At 41.5% G+C, this 18,094-nt stretch overlaps 1 pseudogene; it reads right to left on the bottom strand.

Moving 5' to 3' along the window:
* Positions 1 to 18,094, bottom strand: part of LOC115125860 (prospero homeobox protein 1-like) — a 108,201-nt pseudogene that overhangs the window by 78,611 nt on the left and 11,496 nt on the right.

Below are 18,094 nucleotides of genomic sequence, written 5' to 3'. Positions count from 1 at the left end.
CTTCTCCATCCCTAGTTTAGAACACTTCTCCATCCCTAGTTTAGAACACTTCTCCATCCCTAGTTTAGAACACTTCTCTTCTCCATCCCTAGTTTAGAACACTTCTCCATCCCTAGTTTAGAACCTTCTCCCCTAGTTTAGAACACTTTCTCCATCCCTAGTTTAGAACACTTCTCTCCATCCTAGTTTAGAACACTTCTCTTCTCCATCCCTAGTTTAGAACACTTCTTCTCCATCCAGTTTAGAACCTTCTCCATCCCTAGTTTAGAACACTTCTCCATCCCTAGTTTAGAACACTTCTCTTCTCCATCCCTAGTTTAGAACACTTCTCCATCCCTAGTTTAGAACACTTCTCCATCCATCTCTAGTTTAGAACACTTCTCCATCCCTAGTTTAGAACACTTCTCTTCTCCATCCCTAGTTTAGAACACTTCTCTTCTCCATCTCTAGTTTAGAACACTTCTCCATCCCTAGTTTAGAACACTTCTCCATCCCTAGTTTAGAACACTTCTCCATCCCTAGTTTAGAACACTTCTCCATCCCTAGTTTAGAACACTTCTCTTCTCCATCCCTAGTTTAGAACACTTCTCTTCTCCATCCCTAGTTTAGAACACTTCTCTTCCATCCCTAGTTTAGAACACTTCTCCATCCCTAGTTTAGAACACTTCTCCATCATCCACTAGTTTAGAACACTTCTCCATCCCTAGTTTAGAACACTTCTCTTCTCCATCCCATCTCTAGTTTAGAACACTTCTCTCCCTAGTTTAGAACACTTCTCTCCATCCCTAGTTTAGAACACTTCTCTCTCCATCCCTAGTTTAGAACACTTCTCTTCCATCCCTAGTTTAGAACACTTCTCCATCCCTAGTTTAGAACACTTCTTCTTCCATCTCTAGTTTAGAACACTTCTCTTCTCCATCTCTAGTTTAGAACACTCTTCTCCATCCCTAGTTTAGAACACTTCTCTTCTCCATCCCTAGTTTAGAACACTTCTCTTCTCCCATCTCTAGTTTAGAACACTTCTCCATCCCTAGTTTAGAACACTTCTCCATCCCTAGTTTAGAACACTTCTCCATCTCTAGTTTAGAACACTTCTCCATCTCTAGTTTAGAACACTTCTCCATCCCTAGTTTAGAACACTTCTCCATCCCTAGTTTAGAACACTTCTCCATCTCTAGTTTAGAACACTTCTCCATCCCTAGTTTAGAACACTTCTCTTCTCCATCTCTAGTTTAGAACACTTCTCCATCTAGTTTAGAACACTTCTCCATCCCTAGTTTAGAACACTCCATCCCTAGTTTAGAACTTCTCCATCCCTAGTTTAGAACACTTCTCCATCCTAGTTTAGAACACTTCTCCATCCCTAGTTTAGAACACTTCTCCATCCCTAGTTTAGAACACTTCTCTTCTCCATCCCTAGTTTAGAACACTTCTCCATCCCTAGTTTAGAACACTTCTCCATCCCTAGTTTAGAACACTTCTCTTCTCCCATCTCTAGTTTAGAACACTTCTCCATCCCTAGTTTAGAACACTTCTCCATCCCTAGTTTAGAACACTTCTCCATCCCTAGTTTAGAACACTTCTCTTCTCCATCCCTAGTTTAGAACACTTCTCTTCTCCATCCCTAGTTTAGAACACTTCTCCATCCCTAGTTTAGAACACTTCTCCATCCCTAGTTTAGAACACTTCTCTTCTCCCATCTCTAGTTTAGAACACTTCTCCATCCCTAGTTTAGAACACTTATCCATCCCTAGTTTAGAACACTTCTCCATCCCTAGTTTAGAACACTTCTCCATCCTAGTTTAGAACACTTCTCTCTAGTTTAGAACACTTCTCCATCCCTAGTTTAGAACACTTCTCCATCCCTAGTTTAGAACACTTCTCTTCTCCATCCCTAGTTTAGAACACTTCTCTTCTCCATCCCTAGTTTAGAACTTCTCCATCTCCATCCCTAGTTTAGAACACTTCTCCATCCCTAGTTTAGAACACTTCTCTTCTCCATCCTAGTTTAGAACACTTCTCCATCCTAGTTTAGAACACTTCTCCATCCCTAGTTTAGAACACTTCTCCATCTCATCCCTAGTTTAGAACACTTCTCCATCCCTAGTTTAGAACACTTCTTCTCCATCCAGAACACTTCTCTCCTAGTTTAGAACACTTCTCCATCCCTAGTTTAGAACACTTCTCTTCTCCATCCTAGTTTAGAACACTTCTCTTCTCCATCTCTAGTTTAGAACACTTCTCCATCCCTAGTTTAGAACACTTCTCTCCCTAGTTTAGAACACTTCCCATCCCTAGTTTAGAACACTTTCTCCATCCCTAGTTTAGAACACTTCTCCATCCCTCCATCCTAGTTTAGAACACTTCTCTTCTCCATCCTAGTTTAGAACACTTCTCTTCTCCATCCCTAGTTTAGAACACTTCTCCATCCCTCTCCATCCATCTCCTATCTTTTTAGAACACTTCTCCATCCCTAGTTTAGAACACTTCTCTCATCCCTAGTTTAGAACACTTCTCCATCCCTATCCTAGTTTAGAACACTTCTCTTCTCCATCCCTAGTTTAGAACACTTCTCTTCTCCATCCCTAGTTTAGAACACTTCTCCATCCCTAGTTTAGAACACTTCTCCATCCCTAGTTTAGAACACTTCTCCATCCCTAGTTAGAACACTTCTCTTCTCCATCTCTAGTTTAGAACACTTCTCTTCCCTAGTTTAGAACCATCCATCCCTAGTTTAGAACACTTCTCTCCATCCCTAGTTTAGAACACTTTCCCTAGTTTAGAACACTTCTCCTCCATCCCTAGTTTAGAACACTTCTCTTCTCCATCCCTAGTTTAGAACACTTCTCCTCCATCCCTAGTTTAGAACACTTCTCCTAGTTTAGAACTTCTCATCTCTAGTTTAGAACACTTCTCCATCCCTAGTTTAGAACACTTCTCTCTTCTCCATCCCTAGTTTAGAACTCCATCCCTAGTTTAGAACACTTCTCTTCTCCATCCCTAGTTTAGAACACTTCTCCATCCCTAGTTTAGAACACTTCTCTTCTCCTTCATCTCTCCTAGTTTAGAACACTTCTCCATCCCTAGTTTAGAACACTTCTCTCCTAGTTTAGAACATCCCTAGTTTAGAACACTTCTCTTCTCCATCTCTAGTTTAGAACACTTCTCTTCTCCCATCTCTAGTTTAGAACACTTCTCCATCCCTAGTTTAGAACACTTCTCTCCCTCTTTAGAACATCTCTAGTTTAGAACACTTCTCCATTTAGAACTTCTCCATCCTAGTTTAGAATCTCTTCTCTTCTCCATCCCTAGTTTAGAACACTCTTCTCCATCCCTAGTTTAGAACACTTCTCTCCATCTCCATCACTTCTCCATCCCTAGTTTAGAACACTTCTCTCCTCTATCCCTAGTTTAGAACACTTCTCCATCCCTAGTTTAGAACACTTCTCTTCCCTAGTTTAGAACACTTCTCCATCCCTAGTTTAGAACACTTCTCCATCCCTAGTTTAGAACACTTCTCTTCATCCCTAGTTTAGAACACTTCTCTTCTCCATCCCTAGTTTAGAACACTTCTCCATCCCTTTTAGAACTCTCATCCCTAGTTTAGAACACTTCTCCATCCCTAGTTTAGAACACTTCTCCATCTCTAGTTTAGAACATCTCCATCCTAGTTTAGAACACTTCTCTTCTCCATCCCTAGTTTAGAACACTTCTCTTCTCCATCTCTCTAGTTTAGAACACTTCTCCATCCCTAGTTTAGAACACTTCTCCATCCCTAGTTTATCCCTAGTTTAGAACACTTCTCCATCCCTAGTTTAGAACACTTCTCCATCCCTAGTTTAGAACACTTCTCCATCCTAGTTTAGAACACTTCTCTTCTCCATCCTAGTTTAGAACACTTTTTCTCATCCCTAGTTTAGAACACATCCTAGTTTAGAACACTTCTCCATCCCTAGTTTAGAACACTTCTCCATCTCTAGTTTAGAACACTTCTCCATCCCTAGTTTAGAACACTTCTCTTCTCCATCCCTAGTTTAGAACACTTCTCTTCTCCATCTCTAGTTTAGAACACTTCTCCATCCCTAGTTTAGAACACTTCTCCATCCCTAGTTTAGAACACTTCTCCATCCCTAGTTTAGAACACTTCTCCATCCCTAGTTTAGAACACTTCTCTTCTCCATCTCTAGTTTAGAACACTTCTCCATCCCTAGTTTAGAACACTTCTCCATCCCTAGTTTAGAACACTTCTCCATCCCTAGTTTAGAACACTTCTCCATATCTAGTTTAGAACACTTCTCCATACCTAGTTTAGAAAACTTCTCTTCTCCATCTCTAGTTTAGAACACTTCTCTTCTCCATCCCTAGTTTAGAACACTTCTCCATCCCTAGTTTAGAACACTTCTCCATCCCTAGTTTAGAACACTTCTCCATCCCTAATTTAGAACACTTCTCTTCTCCATCCATCCTAGTTTAGAATCCCTAGTTTAGAACACTTCTCTTCATCCCTAGTTTAGAACACTTCTCCATCCCTAGTTTAGAACACTTCTCCATCCCTAGTTTAGAACACTTCTCCATCCCTAGTTTAGAACACTTCTCCATCCCTCACTTCTCCATCCCTAGTTTAGAACACTTCTCCATCCTAGTTTAGAACTCTCATCCCTAGTTTAGAACACTTCTCCATCCCTAGTTTAGAACACTTCTCCATCTCTAGTTTAGAACACTTCTCCATCCCTAGTTTAGAACACTTCTCTTCCCATCCCTAGTTTAGAACACTTCTCCATCCCTAGTTTAGAACACTTCTCTCCCTAGTTTAGAACACTTCCCATCTCTAGTTTAGAACACTTCATCCCTAGTTTAGAACACTCTCTTCTCCATCCCTAGTTTAGAACACTTCTCTTCTCCATCTCTAGTTTAGAACACTTCTCCATCCCTAGTTTAGAACACTTCTCCATCCCTAGTTTAGAACACTTCTCCATCCCTAGTTTAGAACACTTCTCCATCCCTAGTTTAGAACACTTCTCCATCTCTAGTTTAGAACACTTCTCTTCTCCCATCTCTAGTTTAGAACACTTCTCCATCCCTAGTTTAGAACACTTCTCCATCCCTAGTTTAGAACACTTCTCTTCTCCATCCTAGTTTAGAACACTTCTCCATCCCTAGTTTAGAACACTTCTCCATCCCTAGTTTAGAACTTCTTCTCCATCCTAGTTTAGAACACTTCTCCATCCCTAGTTTAGAACTCCATCCCTAGTTTAGAACACTTCTCCACTTCTCCATCCCTAGTTTAGAACACTTCTCCATCCTAGTTTAGAACACTTCTTTCCATCCATCCCTTCTCTTCTCCATAGTTTAGAACACTTCTTCTCATCCCTATCTCTAGTTTAGAACACTTCTCCATCCCTAGTTTAGAACACTTCTCTTCTCCATCTCTAGTTTAGAACACTTCTCCATCTCTAGTTTAGAACACTTCTCCATCCCTAGTTTAGAACACTTCTCTTCTCCATCCCTAGTTTAGAACACTTCTCCATCCCTAGTTTAGAACACTTCTCCATCCCTAGTTTAGAACACTTCTCTTCTCCATCTCTAGTTTAGAACACTTCTCTTCTCCATCCCTAGTTTAGAACACTTCTCTTCTCCATCCCTAGTTTAGAACACTTCTCCATCCCTAGTTTAGAACACTTCTCTTCTCCCTAGTTTAGAACACTTCTCTCCCTAGTTTAGAACTCCATCCCTAGTTTAGAACACTTCTCCATCCCTAGTTTAGAACACTTCTCCATCCCTAGTTTAGAACACTTCTCCATCCCTAGTTTAGAACACTTCTCCATCCCTAGTTTAGAACACTTCTCATCCCTAGTTTAGAACACTTCTCCATCCCTAGTTTAGAACACTTCTCTTCCCATCCCTAGTTTAGAACACTTCTCCATCCCTAGTTTAGAACACTTCTCCATCCCTAGTTTAGAACACTTCTCTCCATCTCCATCTCTCCTAGTTTAGAACACTTCTCTTCTCCATCCCTAGTTTAGAACACTTCTCCCTAGTTTAGAACATCCCTATTTAGAACACTTCTCCATCCCTAGTTTAGAACACTTCTCCATCCCTAGTTTAGAACACTTCTCCATCCTAGTTTAGAACACTTCTCCATCTCCCATCCCTAGTTTAGAACACTTCTCTTCTCCATCCCTAGTTTAGAACACTTCTCTTCTCCATCCCTAGTTTAGAACACTTCTCTTCTCCATCTTAGTTTAGAACACTTCTCCATCCCTAGTTTAGAACACTTCTCTTCTCCATCCCTAGTTTAGAACACTTCTCTCCCTCCATCTCTATCCCTAGTTTAGAACACTTCTCCATCCCTAGTTTAGAACACTTCTCTTCATCTCTAGTTTAGAACACTTCCCTAGTTTAGAACACTTCTCCATCCCTAGTTTAGAACACTTCTCTTCTCCATCCCTAGTTTAGAACACTTCTCTTCTCCATCCCTAGTTTAGAACACTTCTCTTCTCCATCCCTAGTTTAGAACACTTCTCCATCCCTAGTTTAGAACACTTCTCTTCTCCATCCCTAGTTTAGAACACTTCTCCATCCCTAGTTTAGAACACTTCTCCATCCCTAGTTTAGAACACTTCTCCATCTCTAGTTTAGAACACTTCTCTTCTCCATCCCTAGTTTAGAACACTTCTCTTCTCCATCCCTAGTTTAGAACACTTCCATCCCTAGTTTCTCCATCCCTAGTTTAGAACACTTCTCTTCTCCATCCCTAGTTTAGAACACTTCTCTTCTCCATCCCTAGTTTAGAACACTTCTCCATCCCTAGTTTAGAACACTTCTCCATCCCTAGTTTAGAACACTTCTCCATCCCTAGTTTAGAACACTTCTCTTCTCCATCTCTAGTTTAGAACACTTCTCCATCCCTAGTTTAGAACACTTCTCCATCCCTAGTTTAGAACACTTCTCCATCCTAGTTTAGAACACTTCTCCATCCCTAGTTTAGAACACTTCTCCATCCCTAGTTTAGAACACTTCTCTTCTCCATCTCTAGTTTAGAACACTTCTCCATCCCTAGTTTAGAACACTTCTCCATCCCTAGTTTAGAAAACTTCTCCATCCCTAGTTTAGAACACTTCTCCATCCCTAGTTTAGAACACTTCTCCATCCCTAGTTTAGAACACTTCTCTTCTCCATCCCTAGTTTAGAACACTTCTCCATCCCTAGTTTAGAACACTTCTCCATCTCTAGTTTAGAACACTTCTCCATCCTAGTTTAGAACACTTCCATCTTTAGAACACTTCCCCATCTCTAGTTTAGAACACTTCTCCATCCCTAGTTTAGAACACTTCTCCATCCCTAGTTTAGAACACTTCTCCATCCCTAGTTTAGAACACTTCTCCATCCCTAGTTTAGAACACTTCTCCATCCCTAGTTTAGAACACTTCTCTTCTCCATCCCTAGTTTAGAACACTTCTCTTCTCCATCCCTAGTTTAGAACACTTCTCTTCTCCATCTTCTCCATCCTAGTTTAGAACACTTCTCTCCATCCCTAGTCCTCCATCTCCTAGTTTAGAACACTTCTTCTCCATCCTAGTTTAGAACACCATCTCTAGTTTAGAACACTTCTCCATCTCTAGTTTAGAACACTTCTCCATCCCTAGTTTAGAACACTTCTCTTCTCCATCCCTAGTTTAGAACACTTCTCCATCTCTAGTTTAGAACACTTCTCTCCCTAGTTTAGAACTCCATCCCTAGTTTAGAACACTTCTCCATCCTCCATCTCTAGTTTAGAACACTTCTCTTCTCCATCCCTAGTTTAGAACACTCTTCTCCATCCCTAGTTTAGAACACTTCTCCATCTCTAGTTTAGAACACTTCTCCATCCCTAGTTTAGAACACTTCTCTCCATCCCTAGTTTAGAACACTTCTCCATCCCTAGTTTAGAACACTCTCTTCTCCCTCCCTAGTTTAGAACACTTCTCTAGTTTAGAACACTTCTCCATCCCTAGTTTAGAACACTTCTCCATCCCTAGTTTAGAACACTTCTCCATCCCTAGTTTAGAACACTTCTCTTCTCCATCTCTAGTTTAGAACACTTCTCCATCCCTAGTTTAGAACACTTCTCCATCCCTAGTTTAGAACACTTCTCTTCTCCATCCCTAGTTTAGAACACTTCTCCCTAGTTTCCATCCTAGTTTAGAACACTTCTCTTCTCCATCCTAGTTTAGAACACTTCTCCATCCCTAGTTTAGAACACTTCTCCATCCCTAGTTTAGAACACTTCTCCATCCCTAGTTTAGAACACTTCTTCTCCTTCTTCCATCCCTAGTTTAGAACACTCTTCTCCATCTCTAGTTTAGAACACTTCTCCATCTCTAGTCCATCTCTCCTAGTTTAGAACACTTCTCCATCCCTAGTTTAGAACACTTCTCCATCCCTAGTTTAGAACACACTTCTCCATCCCTAGTTTAGAACACTTCTCTCCATCTCTAGTTTAGAACACTTCTCTTCATCCCTAGTTTAGAACACTTCTCTTTTAGAACTCCATCCCTAGTTTAGAACACTTCTCCATCCCTAGTTTAGAACACTTCTCTTCTCCATCCCTAGTTTAGAACACTTCTCTTCTCCATCTCTAGTTTAGAACACTTCTCTTCATCTCTAGTTTAGAACACTTCTCCATCCCTAGTTTTCTCCATCCTAGTTTAGAACACTTCTCTCCATCCCTAGTTTAGAACACTTCTCCATCCCTAGTTTAGAACACTTTCTCCATCCCTAGTTTAGAACACTTCTCTTCTCTAGTTTATCTCCATCCCTAGTTTAGAACACTTCTCCATCCCTAGTTTAGAACACTTCTCCATCCCTAGTTTAGAACACTTCTCTTCTCCATCCCTCTTCTCCATCCCTAGTTTAGAACACTTCTCCAGTTTAGAACACTTCTCTTCTCCATCCTAGTTTAGAACACTTCTCCATCCCTAGTTTAGAACACTTCTCTTCTCCATCTCTAGTTTAGAACACTTCTCTTTAGAACTCCATCCCTAGTTTAGAACACTTCTCTTCTCCATCCCTAGTTTAGAACACTTCTCTTCTCCATCCTAGTTTAGAACACTATCTCTAGTTTAGAACACTTCTTCTCCATCTCTAGTTTAGAACACTTCTCCATCTAGTTTAGAACACTTCTCCATCCCTAGTTTAGAACACTTCTCCATCTCTAGTTTAGAACACTTCTCTTCCCCATCTCTAGTTTAGAACACTTCTCTCCATCCCTATCCCTAGTTTAGAACACTTCTCTTCTCCATCCCTAGTTTAGAACACTTCTCTTCTCCATCTCTAGTTTATCCTAGTTTAACACTTCTTCTCCATCCTAGTTTTAGAACACTTCTCTTCTCCCATCTCTAGTTTAGAACATTTCTCCATCCCTAGTTTAGAACACTTCTCTTCTCCCATCTCTAGTTTAGAACACTTCTCCATCCCTAGTTTAGAACACTTCTCTTCTCCATCTCTAGTTTAGAACACTTCTCCATCCCTAGTTTAGAACACTTCTCTTCTCCATCCCTAGTTTAGAACACTTCTCCATCCCTAGTTTAGAACACTTCTCTTCTCCATCCCTAGTTTAGAACACTTCTCTTCTCCATCCCTAGTTTAGAACACTTCTCTTCTCCATCCCTAGTTTAGAACACTTCTCTTCTCCATCCCTAGTTTAGAACACTTCTCTTCTCCCATCTCTAGTTTAGAACACTTCTCCATCCCTAGTTTAGAACACTTCTCCATCTCTAGTTTAGAACACTTCTCCATCCCTAGTTTAGAATACTTCTCTTCTCCATCTCTAGTTTAGAACACTTCTCCATCTCTAGTTTAGAACACTTCTCTTCTCCATCCCTAGTTTAGAAAAATTCTCTTCTCCATCCCTAGTTTGGAACACTTCTCTTCTCCATCCCTAGTTTAGAACACTTCTCTTCTCCATCCCTAGTTTAGAACACTTCTCTTCTCCATCTCTAGTTTAGAACACTTCTCCATCCCTAGTTTAGAACACTTCTCCATCCCTAGTTTAGAACACTTCTCCATCCCTAGTTTAGAACACTTCTCTTCTCCATCCCTAGTTTAGAACACTTCTCTTCTCCATCCCTAGTTTAGAACACTTCTCCATCCCTAGTTTAGAACACTTCTCTTCTCCATCTCTAGTTTAGAACACTTCTCTTCTCCATCTCTAGTTTAGAACACTTCTCTTCTCCATCCCTAGTTTAGAACACTTCTCTTCTCCATCTCTAGTTTAGAACACTTCTCTTCTCCATCTCTAGTTTAGAACACTTCTCCATCTCTAGTTTGGAACACTTCTCTTCTCCATCCCTAGTTTAGAACACTTCTCCGTCCCTAGTTTAGAACACTTCTCTTCTCCATCTCTAGTTTATAAAACTTCTCCATCCCTAGTTTAGAACACTTCTCTTCTCCATCTCTAGTTTAGAACACTTCTCTTCTCCATCTCTAGTTTAGAACACTTCTCCATCCCTAGTTTAGAACACTTCTCTTCTCCATCTCTAGTTTAGAACACTTCTCCATCTCTAGTTTAGAACACTTCTCTTCTCCATCCCTAGTTTAGAACACTTCTCTTCTCCATCCCTAGTTTAGAACACTTCTCTTCTCCATCTCTAGTTTAGAACACTTCTCTTCTCCATCTCTAGTTTAGAACACTTCTCCATCTCTAGTTTAGAACACTTCTCTTCTCCATCCCTAGTTTAGAACACTTCTCTTCTCCATCCCTAGTTTAGAACACTTCTCTTCTCCATCCCTAGTTTAGAACACTTCACTTCTCCATCCCTAGTTTAGAACACTTCTCTTCTCCATCCCTAGTTTAGAACACTTCTCTTCTCCATCCCTAGTTTAGAACACTTCTCTTCTCCATCTCTAGTTTAGAACACTTCTCTTCTCCATCTCTAGTTTAGAACACTTCTCCATCTCTAGTTTAGAACACTTCTCCATCTCTAGTTTAGAACACTTCTCTTCTCCATCTCTAGTTTAGAACACTTCTCCATCCCTAGTTTAGAACACTTCTCTTCTCCATCCCTAGTTTAGAACACTTCTCCATCTCTAGTTTAGAACACTTCTCTTCTCCATCTCTAGTTTAGAACACTTCTCCATCCCTAGTTTAGAACACTTCTCTTCTCCATCTCTAGTTTAGAACACTTCTCTTCTCCATCTCTAGTTTAGAACACTTCTCCATCCCTAGTTTAGAACACTTCTCTTCTCCATCTCTAGTTTAGAACACTTCTCCATCTCTAGTTTAGAACACTTCTCTTCTCCATCCCTAGTTTAGAACACTTCTCTTCTCCATCCCTAGTTTAGAACACTTCTCTTCTCCATCTCTAGTTTAGAACACTTCTCTTCTCCATCTCTAGTTTAGAACACTTCTCCATCTCTAGTTTAGAACACTTCTCTTCTCCATCCCTAGTTTAGAACACTTCTCTTCTCCATCCCTAGTTTAGAACACTTCTCTTCTCCATCCCTAGTTTAGAACACTTCTCTTCTCCATCCCTAGTTTAGAACACTTCTCTTCTCCATCCCTAGTTTAGAACACTTCTCTTCTCCATCTCTAGTTTAGAACACTTCTCCATCTCTAGTTTAGAACACTTCTCCATCTCTAGTTTAGAACACTTCTCTTCTCCATCTCTAGTTTAGAACACTTCTCTTCTCCATCTCTAGTTTAGAACACTTCTCCATCCCTAGTTTAGAACACTTCTCCATCTCTAGTTTAGAACACTTCTCCATCTCTAGTTTAGAACACTTCTCCATCTCTAGTTTAGAACACTTCTCTTCTCCAGACCTCTCTCCCACTCCACCCATCATCCTCTCTGTTCCTTTCTTTGAAATACGATTAGCTTTTGAGTGTTATGCACGAACAGACACACACACACACACACACACACACACACACACACACACACACACACACACACACTGTGTGAAGTATGATTTGCTTTGAGCGTTTATGTACAAAGTCTCACTGCTGTGATGAAAGAGGTGGGTGAGACAGTGAGAACACTAAATACTGTGTGTCTGTGTGTATGTCTGTGTGTCTTTCTGTCTGTGTGTGTGTGTGTGTCTGTCTGTGTGTCTGTCTGTCTGTCTTTCTGTCTGTCTGTCTGTCTGTCAGTGCCTAAGAGCACCTCTCCCAGCTGCTCTCACTTGAAAGCCCAGAGATCCGTGTGCAACCTGTTTAATCTTCCCCTTGCAAGACCCGCAAAGGCCATTTCACCCCCCCGTCAGGAGAACACAGGGGAAAGAGAAGGAACCAATTCATTTAAATTAAAGACTTTTACAGCCACTGCTGAGACCACTGCTAACACATCTCTGTTGTCCAATGAAACACACACACACACACACACACACACACACACACACACACACACACACACACACACACACACACACACACCTGGACTTCACTAGGAAAGGATACAGTACTTCCTGAATAAGGCGATATGTCAGCCATGTCCTGAAGGTCTCCACACTCTGACTTGATGAGCGACAGCCCCTCGCTCCCTCCTCCATGTTGGGGTGGAGAGCTCTGCCTGTGGTGGTGGTGGTGGGAGACAAAATGGACGCCCCCGCCCGACCCCATCTTGGTCCGCAGCCCCACAGTTTCCCTGGAGAGGTCCATGGACTCAGGGGAGGAGCGCTGGTCTTTGGAGAAGCTCTGGAAAGGGTAGCCCATCAGTGGGAGGGGGAAGGGGTGTCGGAAGGAGGGAGGGGAGAACCCCAGAGAGGCAGAGAGGGGGGAGGAATGGAGGGAGGGGTGGTGGGGGTGAGGAGGAGGAGGAGGAGGGAGACAGGGGTTCTGTTGGTGTTGTTCGGCGCTGGTCTTCCTGACCACTAGAGGCAGCGCTTCTGTCTGGTCACCAGCCGTCGGAACACTGAGGCCCCCGAACGAGTCCAGCGTGCTCGGGATGATGACGTCGCCAAAGCACGGCAGCCTCTGATTGGCTGAGTGAAAGTTGGGGCTGTCACCGTTCATGCTGACTCCCCCGAAGCGAGAGTCAGTGGAGAGGGGGGAAGGGAGGGAAGGAGGCCTGTGAGGGAGCTTTAGTGGCAGAGGGGGTGTTTTGGGAGCCACTGTGATGAGAGGGATGGTGTTGAAGATGATGATGGCTCGGTGGTTTATGGTTGAACCCTTTAACCACGGTGTCAACCACCTGTGACATGGCAGAGTTGAGCTCCTGTTTTAGAGTCTCGGCTAGCTGCCTCCCCTCTGCTCGCATTGGCCCCCCTCCTGCCCCTCTCTCGCCTTGGCCCCAATCCCTCTTCAGCCCCCTCCCCCCCTCCCTCTCTCCCTCATCCCTCTCTCCCTCCTCCTTCTCTCCCTCCTCATCCTTCTCTCCAGCCAACAGGGCCTGTTCTCGTAACAGTGCTCTGGCTCGGTCCAGAAATAGACCTGGGTCGTCAACCAACTCTGACAGGTCATCGTAGATACCGTCGGCACGGTGACGGTTGCCGCGGCGGTCCCTGGGTGTGTTCTCCAAACCGTCGGAGCGGACGCTGTTCTCTGACAGGTTCCCGTCCTCCTCCCCTCCTCCTGCTCTCTCCTCCTCCTCCTCCTCCTCCTCCTCCTCCTCCGTCTCAGTCTCATAGATCTGATAGAACTTCTCCTGCAGCTGACGAAGCTGTTTCTGTAGAACAATACAAACTAGTAAAATACACTATTGAACCTAATATAGCAATCAATCAATAACAAATAGATAAACATATCCATAAATACAGTATATACATGTATAAATCAATCAATAAATGAATATAAAATATATATAAATAATAAACAATATATTGAGACATATAAATAATGAAACATGATGTTCTACATTAATATATAGATAGCTGTAGGAATAGAAACATGATGTTCTACATTAATATATAGATAGCTGTAGGAATAGAAACATGATGTTCTACATTAATATATAGATAGCTGTAGGAATAGAAACGTGATGTTCTACATTAATATATAGATAGCTGTAGGAATAGAAACATGATGTTCTACATTAATATATAGATAGCTGTAGGAATAGAAACGTGATGTTCTACATTAATATATAGATAGCTGTAGGAATAGAAACGTGATGTTCTACATTAATATATAGATAGCTGTAGGAATAGAAACATGATGTTCTACATTAATATATAGATAGCTGTAGGAATAGAAACGTGATGTTCTACATTAATATATAGATAGCTGTAGGAATAGAAACGTGATGTTCTACATTAATATATAGATAGCTGTAGGAATAGAAACATGATGTTCTACATTAATATATAGATAGCTGTAGGAATAGAAACGTGATGTTCTACATTAATATATAGATAGCTGTAGGAATAGAAACATGATGTTCTACATTAATATATAGATAGCTGTAGGAATAGAAACGTGATGTTCTACATTAATATATAGATAGCTGTAGGAATAGAAACATGATGTTCTACATTAATATATAGATAGCTGTAGGAATAGAAACGTGATGTTCTACATTAATATATAGATAGCTGTAGGAATAGAAACGTGATGTTCTACATTAATATATAGATAGCTGTAGGAATAGAAACGTGATGTTCTACATTAATATATAGATAGCTGTAGGAATAGAAACGTGATGTTCTACATTAATATATAGATAGCTGTAGGAATAGAAACATGATGTTAAACATTAATATATAGATAGCTGTAGGAATAGAAACATGATGTTCTACATTAATATATAGATAGCTGTAGGAATAGAAACGTGATGTTCTACATTAATATATAGATAGCTGTAGGAATAGAAACATGATGTTCTACATTAATATATAGATAGCTGTAGGAATAGAAACATGATGTTCTACATTAATATATAGATAGCTGTAGGAATAGAAACGTGATGTTCTACATTAATATATAGATAGCTGTAGGAATAGAAACATGATGTTCTACATTAATATATAGATAGCTGTAGGAATAGAAACATGATGTTCTACATTAATATATAGATAGCTGTAGGAATAGAAACATGTCACGTTTCAAACTCAACTTTTGCCACTTTTCAAACAAATGGACATATTTACAACTCACTACCAAAGCTTGAAGTGTGTGTTTGTGTTTGTGTGTGTCTGTGTGTTGTGTCTGTGTGCTGTGTCTGTTGTGTGTTGTGTCTGTGTGCTGTGTGTGTGTGTGTTGTGTGTGTGTGCGTGTGTGTGTGTGTGTGTGTGTGTGTGTTGTGTGTGTATGCGTGTGTGTGTGTGTGTGTGTGTGTGTGTCTGTGTGTTGTGTCTGTGTGCTGTGTGTGTGTGTGTTGTGTGTGTGTGCGTGTGTGTGTGTGTTGTGTGTGTGTGCGTGTGTGTGTGTGTGTGTGTCTGTGTGCTGTGTCTGTGTGCTGTGTGTGTGTGTGTTGTGTGTGTGTGTGTGTTGTGTGTGTGTGCGTGTGTGTGTGTGTGTGTGTTTGTGTTTGTCTGTGTGTTGTGTCTGTGTATGTGTCTCTGTGTTGTGTCTGTGTGCTGTGTGCTCTGTGTGTGTGTGTGTGTGTGTGTGTGTGTGTGTGTGTGTGTGTGTGTGTGTGTGTGCGTGTGTGTTTGTGTGTGTCTGTGTGTTGTGTCTGTGTATGTGTCTGTGTGCATTTGCGTGTGCGTGTGTGTGCGTGTGTGTGTGTGTGTGTGTGCGTGCGTGTGTGTGTGTGTGTGCGCGTGCGTGTGTGTGTGTGCATCCCCTCACCTGCATATCCTCTAGCTGTAGTTTGAGTTGTCGTCTCTCCTCTTGCCTCTTCTCCTGTCTGACACACACCAGCTGGGTAAAGGACTGTTGTTGCTGCTGGGGGAGACGCTGCTTTCTCTTGTTCTCCCTGTACACCTCTCCTCTAGTCTCCCCCCGACTCTCCCTGTACCCCTCTGCCCCTCTTGAGAGAGACCCAGGGCTGGGAGGCTGCAGTGGAGGACAGTTCCTTTCCCTCTCCCTGTCCTCTCTTCTCCCTGTCTGGTTCCCTTTCTCTCGGTCCCTGTCCTCTCTTCTCCCTGTCTTGTTCCCTGTCTCTCGGTCCCTGTCCTTTTCTCCATGCCGGAGGGCAGGCGGAGCAACGCAGGGGGAATGGCTCATGCCCCGGATGATGTTCTCCACCCTGGCCCGTTTGGCACGCAGGTGCTCGTCCGTGAGGCGCTCCAGGTCCAGAGGGGTGAGAGAGGGGTGGGCGGGAGGGGGCGGCCGAAGGGGGGAGGCAGGGGGAGGAGGGGGCAGGAGAAGGGGCGAGGGGGCTGTCTCTGTCTCGGGAGGAGTTACTGCAGACATCCTCCGCTTGGAAATCTGACCCAGCGCTGGAGAGACCGCCACTACCCTGGAAGAAAGGAACGGATGGATGGATGGATGGATGGATGGATAAATAGATGGATGGACGGATGGATGGATTGATGGATGGATAAATAGATGGATGGATAAATAGATGGATAAATAGATGGATGGATAAATAGATGGATGGATAAATAGATGGATGGATGGATAAATAGATGGATGGATAAATAGATGGATGGATGGATAAATAGATGGATGGATGGATAAATAGATGGATGGATGGATGAATAGATGGATGGATAAATAGATGGATGGATAAATAGATGGATGGATGGATAAATAGATGGATGGATGGATAAATAGATGGATGGATGGATAAATAGATGGATGGATAAATAGATGGATGGATGGATAAATAGATGGATGGATAAATAGATGGATGGATGAATGGATAAATAGATGGATGGATAAATAGATGGATGGATAAACAGATGGATGGATGGATAAATAGATGGATGGATAAATAGATGGATGGATAAATAGATGGATGGATAAATAGATGGATGGATGGATAAATAGATGGATGGATAAATAGATGGATGGATGGATAAATAGATGGATGGATGGATAAATAGATGGATGGATGGATACATAGATGGATGGATGGATGAATAGATGGATGGATAAATAGATGGATGGATAAATAGATGGATGGATGGATAAATAGATGGATGGATGGATAAATAGATGGATGGATGGATAAATAGATGGATGGATAAATAGATGGATGGATGGATAAATAGATGGATGGATGGATAAATAGATGGATGGATAAATAGATGGATGGATGGATAAATAGATGGATAAATAGATGGATGGATGGATGGATAAATAGATGGATGGATAAATAGATGGATGGATGGATGGATGGATACATAGATGGATAAATAGATGGATGGATGGATAAATAGATGGATGGATAAATAGATGGAGGGATAAATAGATGGATGGATGGATGGATAAATAGACGGATGGATAAATAAATAGATGGATGGATGGATAAATAGATGGATGGATAAATAGATGGATGGATAAATAGATGGATGGATGGATGGATGGATGGATAAATAGATGGATGGATGGATGGATAAATAGATGGATGGATAAATAGATGGATGGATGGATGGATGGATAAATAGATGGATGGATGGATGGAAGGATGGATGGATGGATAAATAGATGGATGGATAAATAGATGGATGGATGGATGGATGGATAAATAGATGGATGGATAAATAGATGGATGGATAAATAGATGGATGGATAAATAAATAGATGGATGGATGGATAAATAGATGGATGGATGGATGGATAAATAGATGGATGGATAAATAGATGGATGGATGGATGGATGGATAAATAGATGGATGGATGGATGGAAGGATAAATAGATGGATGGATAAATAGATGGATGGATGGATGGATGGATGGATAAATAGATGGATGGATGGATGGAAGGATGGATGGATGGATAAATAGATGGATGGATAAATAGATGGATGGATGGATGGATAAATAGATGGATGATAAATAGATGGATGGATAAATAGATGGATGGATAAATAGATGGATGGATGGATGGATGGATAAATAGATGGATGGATAAATAGATGGATGGATAAATAGATGGATGGATGGATGGATAAATAGATGGATGGATGGATAAATAGATGGATGGATGGATAAATAGATGGATGGATGGATGGATAAATAGATGGATGGATGGATGGATAAATAGATGGATGGATGGATGGATAAATA

This window comes from Oncorhynchus nerka, linkage group LG12 (genome assembly GCF_034236695.1).
Source record: "Oncorhynchus nerka isolate Pitt River linkage group LG12, Oner_Uvic_2.0, whole genome shotgun sequence".
Classification (NCBI taxonomy): domain Eukaryota; kingdom Metazoa; phylum Chordata; class Actinopteri; order Salmoniformes; family Salmonidae; genus Oncorhynchus; species Oncorhynchus nerka.
Note: the sequence above shows the minus strand (reverse complement) of the source record. Positions and strands in the feature narration are given on the sequence as shown.